This window comes from Sarcophilus harrisii, chromosome 5, assembly GCF_902635505.1.
Source record: "Sarcophilus harrisii chromosome 5, mSarHar1.11, whole genome shotgun sequence".
NCBI classification, from domain to species: Eukaryota; Metazoa; Chordata; class Mammalia; order Dasyuromorphia; family Dasyuridae; genus Sarcophilus; species Sarcophilus harrisii.
The window spans coordinates 172,128,971-172,142,225 of NC_045430.1; the positions used below are offsets into that span (position 1 = coordinate 172,128,971).

General features: G+C 33.9%; 1 pseudogene; it reads left to right on the top strand.

The window, feature by feature from the left end:
• Positions 1-327: 327 nt before the first annotated feature.
• Positions 328-13,255, top strand: part of LOC116419366 — a 103,066-nt pseudogene continuing 90,138 nt past the window's right edge.

Genomic DNA, 13,255 nt, shown 5'->3' on the forward strand with positions numbered 1-13,255 from the left:
GCCTATCATATCTAACTTTTCAAAGATTCTATTCATCATTTAACTTTTTTCCTATTTATTTTATGATTATATTTATCTAGCTCTGAGAGAGAAGTTTATGTCTTCACTAGTATAGTTTTACTGTTTCCTCCTATACTTCATTTAACTTTTCCTTTAAGAATTTGAATGGAAAATTCAAAGTACTCTCCTATTTTCTGTTGCCACAGAATACACTCCCTTTATCTCCTTTACAAATGGATTCTGTGGCCTAGTATACTCTTCCCCCAAGCCAGATCACTTGTGATCATATACTTCAGTTTACTGCCTGACAGGTGCTGCTTGGGAGTTGCCACTAAGGTTTACATTATCACAAGAAGAATAAGCAACATGGAAGCAATCTTATCTAATGGTTTACTCATGTCAATCCATGACTATTGCCGTAGACATCTGGGTCCACTTCCAACAGCTCCTGTGGAAGTGCTGACTATTCTGGGAAAATTTTCCCCTATTAAGCTGATCTTCCTAAATCAGACCCAGGCCACTGATGGGTAAGCTTTCCCCCCACACTCCCACACCCCCCGGGAAATTGAGTCATTCTTCTATGACAATTGTGTTAGAATCCCCAGAGCACTCAAGAACTTTCAGATTGTTCATGGCTCAATCACCAGTGACCTGATTGAACCTATAAGGAAGCTGCATGTGAGCAAGCCCAGCAAAACCAGAACTTGTCCTTCTGTGTGAGTGTCTGTACCCTCTTTGCTGCTTCTCCCCTAAAGTGTTCTAGATATCAGAGCTCATTTCCTCTTTCCCTTCCCTCTCCTCCACTTCCCTTTCCCACCCATTCTTTTAGACCAGACAGACTGCTTAAGTATAAAAGTAGTTGTATTGTTTGTTGCTTTTTTTTAAAAAAGAAAAACAAAATCAAAACACCAAAAAACAAGTAAAGGAACCACTCTATTGTTGGTTTTTTACTATCTGAATCAGTAATTTTATTTATTTTGTATTCAACAAAAATTAATAATCTTTTATCAGCCTTTAAAAAAAGAATTTTAATGCTCTGCTATCTGATGTATATATATTTATTATTGATAGTACTTCATTTTCTACAGTGCCTTTTTTTTTTTTAGTAAGATGTGGTTTCTCTACCTTTTCCTTTTAATTTGGTATATTTTACTTTTTTCACTTTTGTTTTTTCTGAGATTATTAATGATGTTTTTGTTATTGTTATGGTTGATTATACTGATAGCTTTCTTAATATTGAAAGGAAGAAGGGGAAGGGAAGATAATACAAGGACAAGTGAATAAAAATAAATAATGGTCAAAAGCAAAACAGACTTTAGAAGAGGGGTAGGATAAAAAGAAAGAGAGAAAGATAAACAAAAAAAAATAGAATTGAGAGAAATGCACAACTAGCAATCATAACTGTGAGTGTGAATGGAATGAATTTAACCACAAAATGGAAGCAGACAGCAGAGTGGATTAGAAATTTGAATCCAACAATGCCATTTCGAATTCCTCTAACAACATTTGAAGGCCTGTTATTTATACATATAATAATTCTATTCTTTGATAATAAAAAAAAGTATGTTGTAATGTTTCAACATCTATGAAGTTCAATCATCTTTTAATTTACTCAAATTCAAGCATAGGCATCATTGAGATGGAGATAGATACACAGAAACCAAGGGAATAAGGGGACAGACACACAAAATCAGAAATAGAGAAAATTTAAATTGGGCAATTCTGACTATTGTTTCTCTCAATTAGAATATTATTCAGAGTTAGAATGAGATGAGATGAGAAAGAAGATGAGAATCCATCCTTCTTTCAGTTAGTCTTAGTCCTATGCACCTTTCAAAATGTGAGCATTTCTCTGGGTTGAGTATGGTTCTAAGATCTTCTCTTTGTCCATTTGGAAATTCTACTTAAGCTAGTGAAGCTAATGAGAGGGACAGCCTTAATTGTCCTGCTTTATATTCCTGATAATCTAGAAGACCTTTACTCTGTTCCTTCATTTCCTCGGGTTCTCTCTTGCAAGAGAAAGTGGGATGATAATACCACTTTCTACTATAATTATACTTGTTTATAAAGTCCTTTCAAGCCTGAATCATCAGTTTGCCTTTCTGCTAAAACTTCATTTTTTCTTTTATTTAAAGAAAGTTCTATTCCATTTCTCTCTCTCTCTCTCTCTCTCTCTCTCTCTCTCTCTCTCTCTCTCTCTCTCTCTCTCGTTCTTTCTCCCTGTCTCTGTCTGTCTTTTTCTTCTTCTCTCTTTCTCATTTAACTTGATCTACTGGAAAATAAAAATTTCATTCCATTTTTTCCCTATAGTAACCCACTCAGACGCATCTGTTCTTAGTTACAGATTGTCTTCTTTTAAAGAGACCTTAATCTCTTTTCAACTACAACTGATTTTTAAAAACAATGCACTACTTTAGTGAACAATTTAAGAGCTCTTCAAGGATAATTTTTGAAATCCATGATTTTCAAATTACATTCTGACTTTGTTACCTCATTAAATGTAAGATGTGATTTCATTGTCTAAAAAAATGCACATTTTTTCTATCATTCATCTTGATAAGGTTTAGATTTAGGGAACCAAAATGAGATTAGGGTTTCTGGTTGTCACAGAGTTAAATGATAAGGTCTAGTGGCAGGTGTGGGGTTCAGGGAACCAAATGGAGAGGTTTGGGCCACCTTTACCCCCTTGGGATTCGGTGCAAGGGTAGGGAGTTTTGAGGACTCCTTTCTGGTGGTGCGGAGATTCTCTGTAAAGGAATTTACAGACCCAAAAACCTAGATTGATAAAAGAAGTTTAATTATAAGGATTGGGGTGTAAGGTTAGATACCTTGAGAGAGAGGTGTAAAGTTTAGTTAGGGAAAAAGGTAAGAGTAAAGAGAGGGTGACACTGGAAAAGAAAATTCCAGTGGACAGAGACTCCTTGGTATAGCAAGCATGGTATAGCTGGCATGTTTGGAATCTCTGGAAAGAGAAGATTTTAGTTTGGCTCTTTTATATTGACTGTCTTAGTGGGGGCTGGGACAGCCCTAGTTGGCTCATCAGCTTGGGCTAGGATTTGAATAGAATTCAATGAGTTTCAGGACTGAACAGACCCCACCTAGATAACAAGAAAGAAACTGTTTGTCCTTTGGGTGGGGTCCCTCATTGAGGCAGAGTTGAAGGAGATTTTCTCCTTCAAGGATTTTTAGAGTTTTGGGGTCCCCTCTTCAATCTAACTGTTGTCACCTTCCTTAAATACCCCTTTCTCCATCCTTAAACATCCTTGGAATGATTTATTTAATCTTTTGACAAGTTTCCTTTAAACTGTACCTTTCTTCCTATAATTTATAATTCTATGAAGCAATACAGACAATTTTACATAACTCCCCTTCAAAAGATTTTGTCAATAAACTTGTATTAAAAACTAGTGTTGATTTACATCACTTAAGCTTTCATATAGATTATTATAATTGGTATTAGTATTTTTTCCATTCACTTTACAAATTTAAATTCTTTTCTTGACAAAAATATTTATGCTGTATAGACATGAGAATTGTTTTAATGTATAATTTTTGATAGTTCTTATTACTTGCTCCAATCAGGAATTCAAAAAGAGTACACATCTAAAAATAATTAGCATAAACATCACATTAGTAACAAACAATAAAAATCCATGTGATGAAGGTTTACAATTCTCACAGTAGTCTGTTGCTTTCCTTAGAACATATTCCAGTCTGTCGATATTCTTCTTACAATGCGCAATCTAGAATTAATTCCAAAATACTCTTGATATGGTCTGACTAGGGAATTTTTCTGAGAATAAAGACATGATCAAGAGTTCTTACTTTTCCAGTTTTAGTTTCCAATTTATAGGCATTGATCCACACTTAATACCGTACACCAAGATGAGGTCAAAATGGGTTCATGACCTAGGCATAAAGAATGAAATTATTAATAAATTAGGGGAACAAAGGATAGTTTACCTCTCAGACCTGTGGAAGGGGAAGGACTTTATGACCAAAGCAGAACTAGAGATCATTACTGATCACAAAATAGAAAATTTCGATTATACCAAACTGAAAAGTTTTTGTACAAACAAAACTAATGCAGACAAGATTAGAAGGGAAGCAATAAACTGGGAAAATATTTTTACAGCCAAAGGTTCTGATAAAGGCCTCATTTCCAAAATATATAGAGAATTAACTCTAATTTATAAAAATCAAGCCATTCTCAATTGAAAAATGGTCAAAGGATATGAACAGACATTCTCAGATGAAGAAATTGAAACTATTTCTAGTCATATGAAAAGATGCTCCAAGTCATTATTAATCAGCGGAAATGCAAATTAAGACAACTCTAAGATACACTACACACCCTGTCCAGATTGGCTAAGATGACAGGAAAAATAATGATGATTTTGGAGCGGATGTGGGAAAACTGGGACATTGATGCATTGTTGGTGGAGTTGTGAACGAATCCAACCATTTTGGAGAGTAGTTTGGAACTATGCTCAAAAAGTTATCAAACTGTGATACCTTTGATCCAGCAGTGTTACTATGGGCTTATATCCCAAAGAGATTATAAAGAAGGGCCTGTATGTGCATGAATGTTTGTGGCAGCCCTCTTTGTAGTGCTAGAAACTGGAAACTGAGTGGATGCCCATCAGTTGGAGAATGGCTGAATAAATTGTGGTATATGAATATTATGGAATATTTTGTTCTGTAAGAAATGAAACAGGATGATTCCAGAAAGGTCTGGAGACTTCACGAACTGATGCTGAGTAAATGAGCAGGACCAGGAGATCATTATATACTTCAACAACAATCCTATATGATGACCAGTTCTGATGGACCTGGCCATCCTCAGAAACGAGATCAACCAAATCATTTCCAATGGAGCAGTAATGAACTGAACCAGCTATGCCCAGAGAAAGAACTCTGGGAGATGACTAAAAACCATTACATTGAATTCCCAATCCCTATATTTATGCCCACCTGCATTTTGATTTCCTTCACGCTTAATTGTACAATATTTCAGGTCTGATTCTTTTGTACAGCAAAATAACGTTTTGGTCATGTATACTTATTGTGTATCTAATTTATATTTTAATGTATTTAACATCTACTGGTCATCCTGCCATCTGAGGGAGGGAGTGGGGGGTAAGAGGTGAAAAATTGGAACAAGAGGTTTGGCAATTGTTAATGCTGTAAAGTTACCCATGCATATAATCTGTAAATAAAAGGCTATTAAATAAAAAAAATAAAAAAAGAGTTCTTCCTTTTTCTCCCAAATCAGATTGTAAACATCACCCACAAAGCAATAACTTTAGAGAAGTACATGACGGGACTTATGTTTATGAAGGGAAACAGAGTTTCATTTATATATCATGCTTAACATAAAACACTGCAACTTTTATTTCTGACAGTGACAGTTTGAAACAGTTAATATTAAAGCTTTAGCACCTCATAAAATTTTATTTTATTCTATACACAGGTACCTGAGACTGGGTTCAGAGCTTCCTGGGAGTTGCTTCATTTGAAACCCTAGATCTCAGCCTTGGGCCAGGCCATTAAAAAAATAAGCAGCAACAATAACCTATAGAAATATTACCTAAGGAAAATGAGAGGGATTAGTATTTACATCCTTTTATATCAGTATATTGCAATTTATCAAAATCTCTCCTACTCATTTCAGGCTTTGACCTATGATAATTTCAATGAAAGACATTTGACTTATCAAGGAAAAAAGCAAAAACTTCAGAATTTCCTTGGTAGTTTTTGATTCTTACTATTTAGTAGTTTTCAGAAGTCTCATAATTTAATTTATGCCAGCATCTTTCCTTTCTATTTTCTGCTACCGTTTCTAGAACCATCTACCAACTTCTACCATCACATTCTTCATAGTAGGAGAGGCAGAAGTTTATTTGAAATAAGAAACAAGGTTTTAGATGGCTATCTTTGAAATAAATATAATCACTTCTTCAGGATGGGGGTAAGGGAGAGACAAAAAAAAAACCCAACACCCCAGCTTTTATGAATAGACATTTTTTTTCCCTTTTTGACCCCATCATCCTACCCTGCACAGTCAATAAGATTCATGGTGTAAAAAAAGTAATTCAGACAAAAGTTTTCTTTAGATGCATTCAATTTTTGGCTTACTTACAATTTTGCATATTCAGAGTTTCCTTTCAGTTGCTTAGAAAACCTGATGTAGAACTTTTCTTCATACAAAGCTCTGATTGACACCAGTGGGAGTTGTGTGGGGGACCAGCTGCTGGGTCACTCCTTCCAAATGGCTTAACTGAACATACTCAACCTTAAAGAACTGGATTGTCAATGAGCAAACATTTTGTTCTCCTGCTTTTTTCTCAGTGAAGTGAGTAAAATAATATCTGGTCTTGCTGTCTCTATTCCATTGCTAGTGTAGAAGGAAAAAAAAAAAAACCAGGAAATTAGAGTCAATGGATTATGAGTTCTAGCCATGGAGAGGCTGTAATGAAGTCATTTTCCCTTCTCAAGGCTCATTTCCTAATATCTAAAATAAGATACTTGAATGAATCACTTCTAGAAGTGATTTCCAATTCTCCTTTTTTATAATTTTACGATTCAAAGAAATTAATGGAATTTTTAAAGGTTTCTGCAGCTTTACTATGTTCTCTCCCAGTTGAAAGGGAGCTCTTGAGAGCAAGGACTGCTTCCTTTTCTATTTGTATTCTTACTGCAATGCTTTGCACAAATTAAGTGCTTTATAAATGTTTCTTTATTCGTCCATTCATCAATTATCCATTCATTCATTCAAACATCCAAAGTATTTAACTAGACATCCAGGTCTACCTGAAAGACTGAATTCAAAACAATAAATTTCCTGCTATTGGCAAAATCAAAATTCAGTTAATCACAATATCTAATTTTTAAATTAAGTGAGTGAGGCTAGATCAAGGATCCTTAACATGGTATCTATATACTTTTAAAAGTTTTTTTTAAGGATATTTCAATATAATTGATTTTAAAGTATATTTCAATGTAAATGATTTCCTTTGTAACTATATGCATTTTGTTTTATACATTTAAAAAACATTATTCTAAGAAGGAAATCAAACAGATTTCTTAAATTGTCAAAAGATTCTATGACATAAAAACGTAAGCTTTAGCCTGGATGTTTTTTAAGGTCACTTCCGGTTTTAAATTCTTTGGTGCTATGAATTTGATTTAATTCAGTGCAATTCAACAGATAGTTGTTAAGCTTCTCCTATATTCAGAAAATGCAAAAAAAAAAGTATTAAAATTTTGCATAGTCCATAACTCAAGGAGTTTATAATCTAATAAATCAATGACACACTCATACACACACACACACACACACACACACATATTTACACACACAGGTACACATTCATGATATAAAGTAGAATGAATTAAGGGCAAAGGAGAGACAGAGATAAAATCTTAGAAGCAAGTTCAAATTATATAGGATTCAATGCCATATTTGGGTAGGATCTACTTCAGTTAGTATGTAAGTTATTTCAAGTACTGTTTCATTTTTGCCTTTGTTAATCCCTAGTACCTAACACAGCACCTGGAATACAATAAATACTTAACAAATCCTTGGCAACTGACTATAGTCCATAATACCATATAGTGATGGTCACAAAAGTATGTGAATGTGATATATTATAGAAAAACTGAAATCTGTATTTTAACCTTGAATATATCATAGAAAGAACTGATAAGTAGAAGTATATGTAGGATAATTTTACAAATATATATTTATAAATTTATATATATGTATATATATATATATATATATATATATATATATATATATATATATATATTTACCTACCCACCTACCTACCTATTTGTGTCTAATGGTAGCCATCTCTGGGGTGGACAAGTAGGGAAGAAAAAAAAATTGACATGACAATTTTGTTGGATTATGTGAAAGAAATAGTTAAGTTGCATAGTAAATTTTCAGTTTCATGTACAATCACATTTTTATTGTACTGTGTTACAGAAATACTTATTTTATTCCATTAATAGAAAATTAAAAAAAAAAACTATTGAAAAATGATTACTAATTAGCAGAGTGAAAATGGTACAAGGTCAATATAGTGAAGGATTTTAAGGTTATAGTTAAGGAATCATAAAAGTGACTGACTGTGGAGTCAAAACTTGATAGAAGCAAGAGCAAACAGACTAAAAGGGGATGGCACCTATCCCATAATGCAAAGATTAACTGCTTTTCAATTCAGCTAGCAACTATCTTACCCTATTTTGAGGTTAAAATGATGATTTAATTAAAATTCATCTTAATTTTATTAGAATTTATTCTTTTCTTTATTATCATTTCAATGTTAGCCAGTTGAGACTCAGGAAGAAAAAGAGACAATGTGGTATAGTAAAAAGGACTCATGAGGACCTGGTCTTGGATCTTGTCTCTGACATTTACTAGTTGTATGATCCTGATCAAATTATTTAACCTTCTTAGCTTCCATTTCCTATTCTGTAAAAATAGGTTGTTTCACGAACTGTGCATACCCTTTGATCCAGCAGTGTTACTACTGGGATTATATCCCAAAGAAATACTAAAGAAGGGAAAGGGACCTGTATGTGCCAAAATATTTGCGTCAGCCTTTTATGTAGTGGCTAGAAACTGGAAAATGAATGGATGCCCATCAATTGGAGTATGGTTGGGTAAATTGTGATATATGAATATTATGGAATATTATTGTTCTGTAAGAAATGACCAGCAGTGTGAATACAGAGAGATTTGGAGAGACTTACATGAATTGATGCTGAGTGAAATGAGCAGAACCAGGAGATCATTATATACTTTAACAACGATACTGTATGAGGATATATTCTGATGGAAGTAGATATCTTTGACAAAGAGAAGATCTGACTCAATATCAATAATCAATCAAGATCAATAATGGGCAGAAGCAGCTACCCCCAGAGAAGGAACACTGAGAAATGAGTGTAAACTGTTTGCATTTTTGTTTTTCTTCCAGGTTATTTTTACCTTCTGAATCTAATTTTCCCTGTGCAATAAGAGAACTGTTCTATTCCTCACATATATATTGTATCTAGGATATACTATAACATATTTAACATGTATAAGACTGCTTGCCATCTAGGGGAGGGATTGGAGGGAAGAAAGCGAAAAGTCAGAATAGAAGTAAGTACAAGGGATAATGTTGTAAAAAAAAAAAATTACCCAGGCATATGTTCTGTCAATAAAAAGTTATGATAATAAAAAAAAATTGCCTCATGGAATTACTGTGAGGATCGAATAAGACAAAGTATGTTAAGTCGTTTGCTAACTTTATGCACAGTAAAAACATGAACTATTTGCATAATGCAGCTAAAAGAACACTGAGCTGAGGACTAATCCAGATTTACCAACTAGCTGTGTGATTTTGAGAAAGTTGCTTTCTCAGTACCCAGTACCTTTTTAGTACCCAGATTTTTGATGTGCAGGGAATGGAGTAGATCAAATTTCCCTTTCAAATTAAATAGTCAATGATTTTATGTCTAAGTAGAAGATGAATATCATTCTTATGATCTTTATTTGCTTATCTATTTTGATTTCATTATTATATGTAATAACCTTTCAAGTTCTCAAGTAGAAGAAATAGATAGAAATCAATGGAATAGAGATTGCCATGTAGTTTCATTCTACTATTTTTGGTGTGTCTATTCCAAGGTTTGTATTTATCAGAGGTTTTGCTAATTTATTGTTCATTTTATTCTCCAAATTATTAGCAAAAATATTGAGTTAGGAATCAAGTGCTCAATGTGACATTTAAGCACTCTTCTTGTGGAAAAAATGCTAATCAGTTGTATATTCCTGGTATATATTAGTTCCACTTACTAAATATCCCTCTCATTTTCTCATTACAGAAATTATTACATTGAACCACATCAAATGTTTATCTGAATACTGAGATGATCAGATAATACTGATATGCTATTAATGTTGGAGCCTCCACATGTAGAAAAAGAACTTGACATCTCCTGGAATGTGTATTCAATATACAGTAAAACAATAAAAAGTGAAGTGAGAAAATAGGCATTTCTCATAAAACTTATGCCCTTTACAAATCTCATCTTCTTCTATTGTTATATGTAGAAGATGCTTTTTGAAATAGATTGGGACTTCTCTTCTGAGAATTTTATCTGAAAAGTAACTATATATAGTTCCAACTTTTTACCTTTACCCCTTGAATAATGTCTATCTATATATAATTTCCAAGTGTTTTTGTTTTTCTTTGTTTTCCTAATCAAAAAGAAAAGATGGAAATATATTATATGGATGTCAGAGAAAACAGAATCTATTTATAATTTATAATTTGCACATGGGACTATTGTACAAAACTATGAAGTTATTGAACCCTGCACTAAAAGATGGAATTTCCTTTGTCTAGAAAGATTCAAATGGGAAAGATAGATGGAATCCTACACTAATAATCCTACACTAAGAAATGAGTATCTTGAGTCAGATGAGAGATGGTTTCAGGTAAAGCACTGAACTGGGTGATAATCATGTCAAAGGGACTGTCATTCTATTCCTCTGCTCTATTGTTCTTCTTGAATGTCTTCTTCATTTTTTCCCCACTTGTCTTTCAAGCTGGAAATTTCTTGCTTGCTTGCTTGCTTTTTCTTTGCTTGGCTTTCATTGCAAAAAGCAAGTTGAAAATATAGCATTATGACCAAACTTGTTTATTTTTACCAACTTCTGTTTAATTGTTCAATCAATTAACAAGCATTAATAAAGTGTCTAATATATGTCAGGCACAATGGTGGGCTCTGGGGATACAAAGAAAGTGACAATTGTGTTCCTGCTCTCAAGGAACTTATATCCTGAGTGGAAAGAACACAGTATTACCTGTAAGTAAATAAAAAGTATACACAAGTGATTTCATTAACCCTCTAGTAAGTGAAGCTATTTTTTAATGCTTTATGTAAGAGTTGACACGTGACTGAGCTTTGAGGGTAGCTTGAGATTTGAGAGTAGCAGAGGCCAGGAAGGGGATTTGTGCCAGAGATAGAGGACAGCTTGCACTGAGTCACAGAGATGAGAGATGAAATGTCCTATGTGAGGAACAGAAAGTAGGTCAGTTTGGCTGGAACAAAGACAATGTGAAGAAGAGTAACATTTAAAGAATCTGGGAAAGTATTTTGGAATCAGAGGATTTTGAATGCTGACTAGAAGATTTTGTATTTTATCCTGAAGGCAGTAGGCAGTTGCTCTAACTTTTTTTTGAGAAGAGTAGTGACATAGTCAATCCTATACTTTCTGAATATTACTTTTGGAATTGTACAGAGAGAATATAGGCTATTATAATAATCCAAGTAAGAGTAGGTGAGAGCCAGAACTAAGAGGGTGACTGTGTGATCAGAGAGGAAAAAAGGAAGTGAAAGATATCTTAGATGTAGAATTAATACAATTTGTTATGACCTGTGTTCCACTTAGAAACTAAATCTGTCCCCAGATTAATGCATTGAAAACATAAAATCATATAACTCTACCTTATGCCTTTTTAGGATAGCTTGTTATCACACATACATATACATTTATACAAAATAAATTTCCTTACATAAAATAAATTCATATAATTATACATGAGTGTGTGTGCATGTATGTGCTATAAAGGGAAGGAGAAATAATGTAGGATAATAGTTAATAGAGATGGAATAGTGGAGGTTTTTTAGGATAGGGGAAACACAAGCATGTTTGGAGGCAGTAGAGAATAAACCAACAGGAAAAGATTAAAAATAAGTGATAGAATGTAAATGACAGAGAAGAAAGTCTGCTGGAGGAAATGGGAAGGCATGAGTTTGCTTAAGTAAAAGGGTTAACTTTGGTAAGGAGTAAAGACAGCTCATAATATGAGAATGGAATTAAGGAGAACCTAGTAGTGGAAGGCATATGAGTTGGAAGTGGGGATGAGGAAGAAGAGAAAAAAAAGAGCTCAGCTAAGAGTGTGAGGAGAAGGATATAAAGGTTTGGAAGAACCCTTGCATGTGATAGAGTTGATAAGGAAAGTTCAAAAGAATTGTCTAGCACAATTAAAAGAATTGTGTAGCATAAATTTGAGTAGATCCAGTCAGAATAGTTGTATGGTTTTCTCCACCTTCGTTAAGCAAAATGTGTGTGGGAGTGTAGCCCTTAAGAGTGGGAATGATCCAATTTTGATGTTTAGTAAAGTGTAATGAGAGAAATGATAAAGGGGCTTGAAAGTTTAGAAGAGGAGGACACTTAGAGCTTAATTGGTCTATCAAGAAGTAAAGATGTCGAAACGAGGAAAGAGTGAATAAGGAAATTACCTTAGAAAGAATTGAAGGGTGAAGAAATTGGAAATCACATTATGAGCAAGAGTAGCCTCTCATAAGGGAAGACAAATGGCAAGGTAAAATGCCAGTAGCTTGTGGTTGGAAAAGGAAATTTTAGAATTCTTAAATATGGAGGTGGTAAATTTGTGGGTGATGGGAAGATCGAGGATATCATCATCTTTTTGTGTAGCTTAGGTGAGGGTAGAAGAGTAGGTCATAAGAAGTAAAAAGGTAGATGAACTGAGTAGTTACAGTGAGAGTTCAGGGGTGAGGGTGCAGGGAGAATCAATATGTTCATTGAGGCCCAGTAATATTAAGGTAGAGCGTGAGGAAGAGAGAGAAAATATAAGCCATGTACCCATTAATTGAAGAAGGTGAAGAAGGTGAAGGAGAAGAGGAGAAGAAGAAGAAGAAGGAGAAGGAGAAGAAAAAAGAAGAAGAAAAAGGAGAAGAAGAAGGAGAAGAAGAAGAAGAAGGAGAAGAAGGAGAAGGAGAAGAAGAAGAACAAGAAGAACAAGAAGAACAAGAAGAACAAGAAGAACAAGAAGAACAACAACAACCACCTACCTGGAGGTAGGTTTCAGAACTACTAGAATTTTGATTGAGGATTAGATATAAAAAGAATGAATCTTAAAGAAGAGGTTACTGAGTGATGGAGATAAGGGGAATGTCTGGAAATGGCAATGAAGAACAGCCTAACCAATGATTTTTTGAGGGAAATGAGTGAAGGTACAACTAGTACTGGAAAGGATAACCAAGAAAGCTGTCAGGTGATTGCTAGGAGATGGAAAAAGTGGGAGAGAAAAGAATTTTGGATGAAGATGATAGCACATGTATTATTTGTATCAAATTGCCTGCCATTTTCAGAAGAGGGGAGGGGAAAATTGAAATTCAAACTAATGTAAAAATGAATGCTAAAAATTATCTTAGCATATAATGG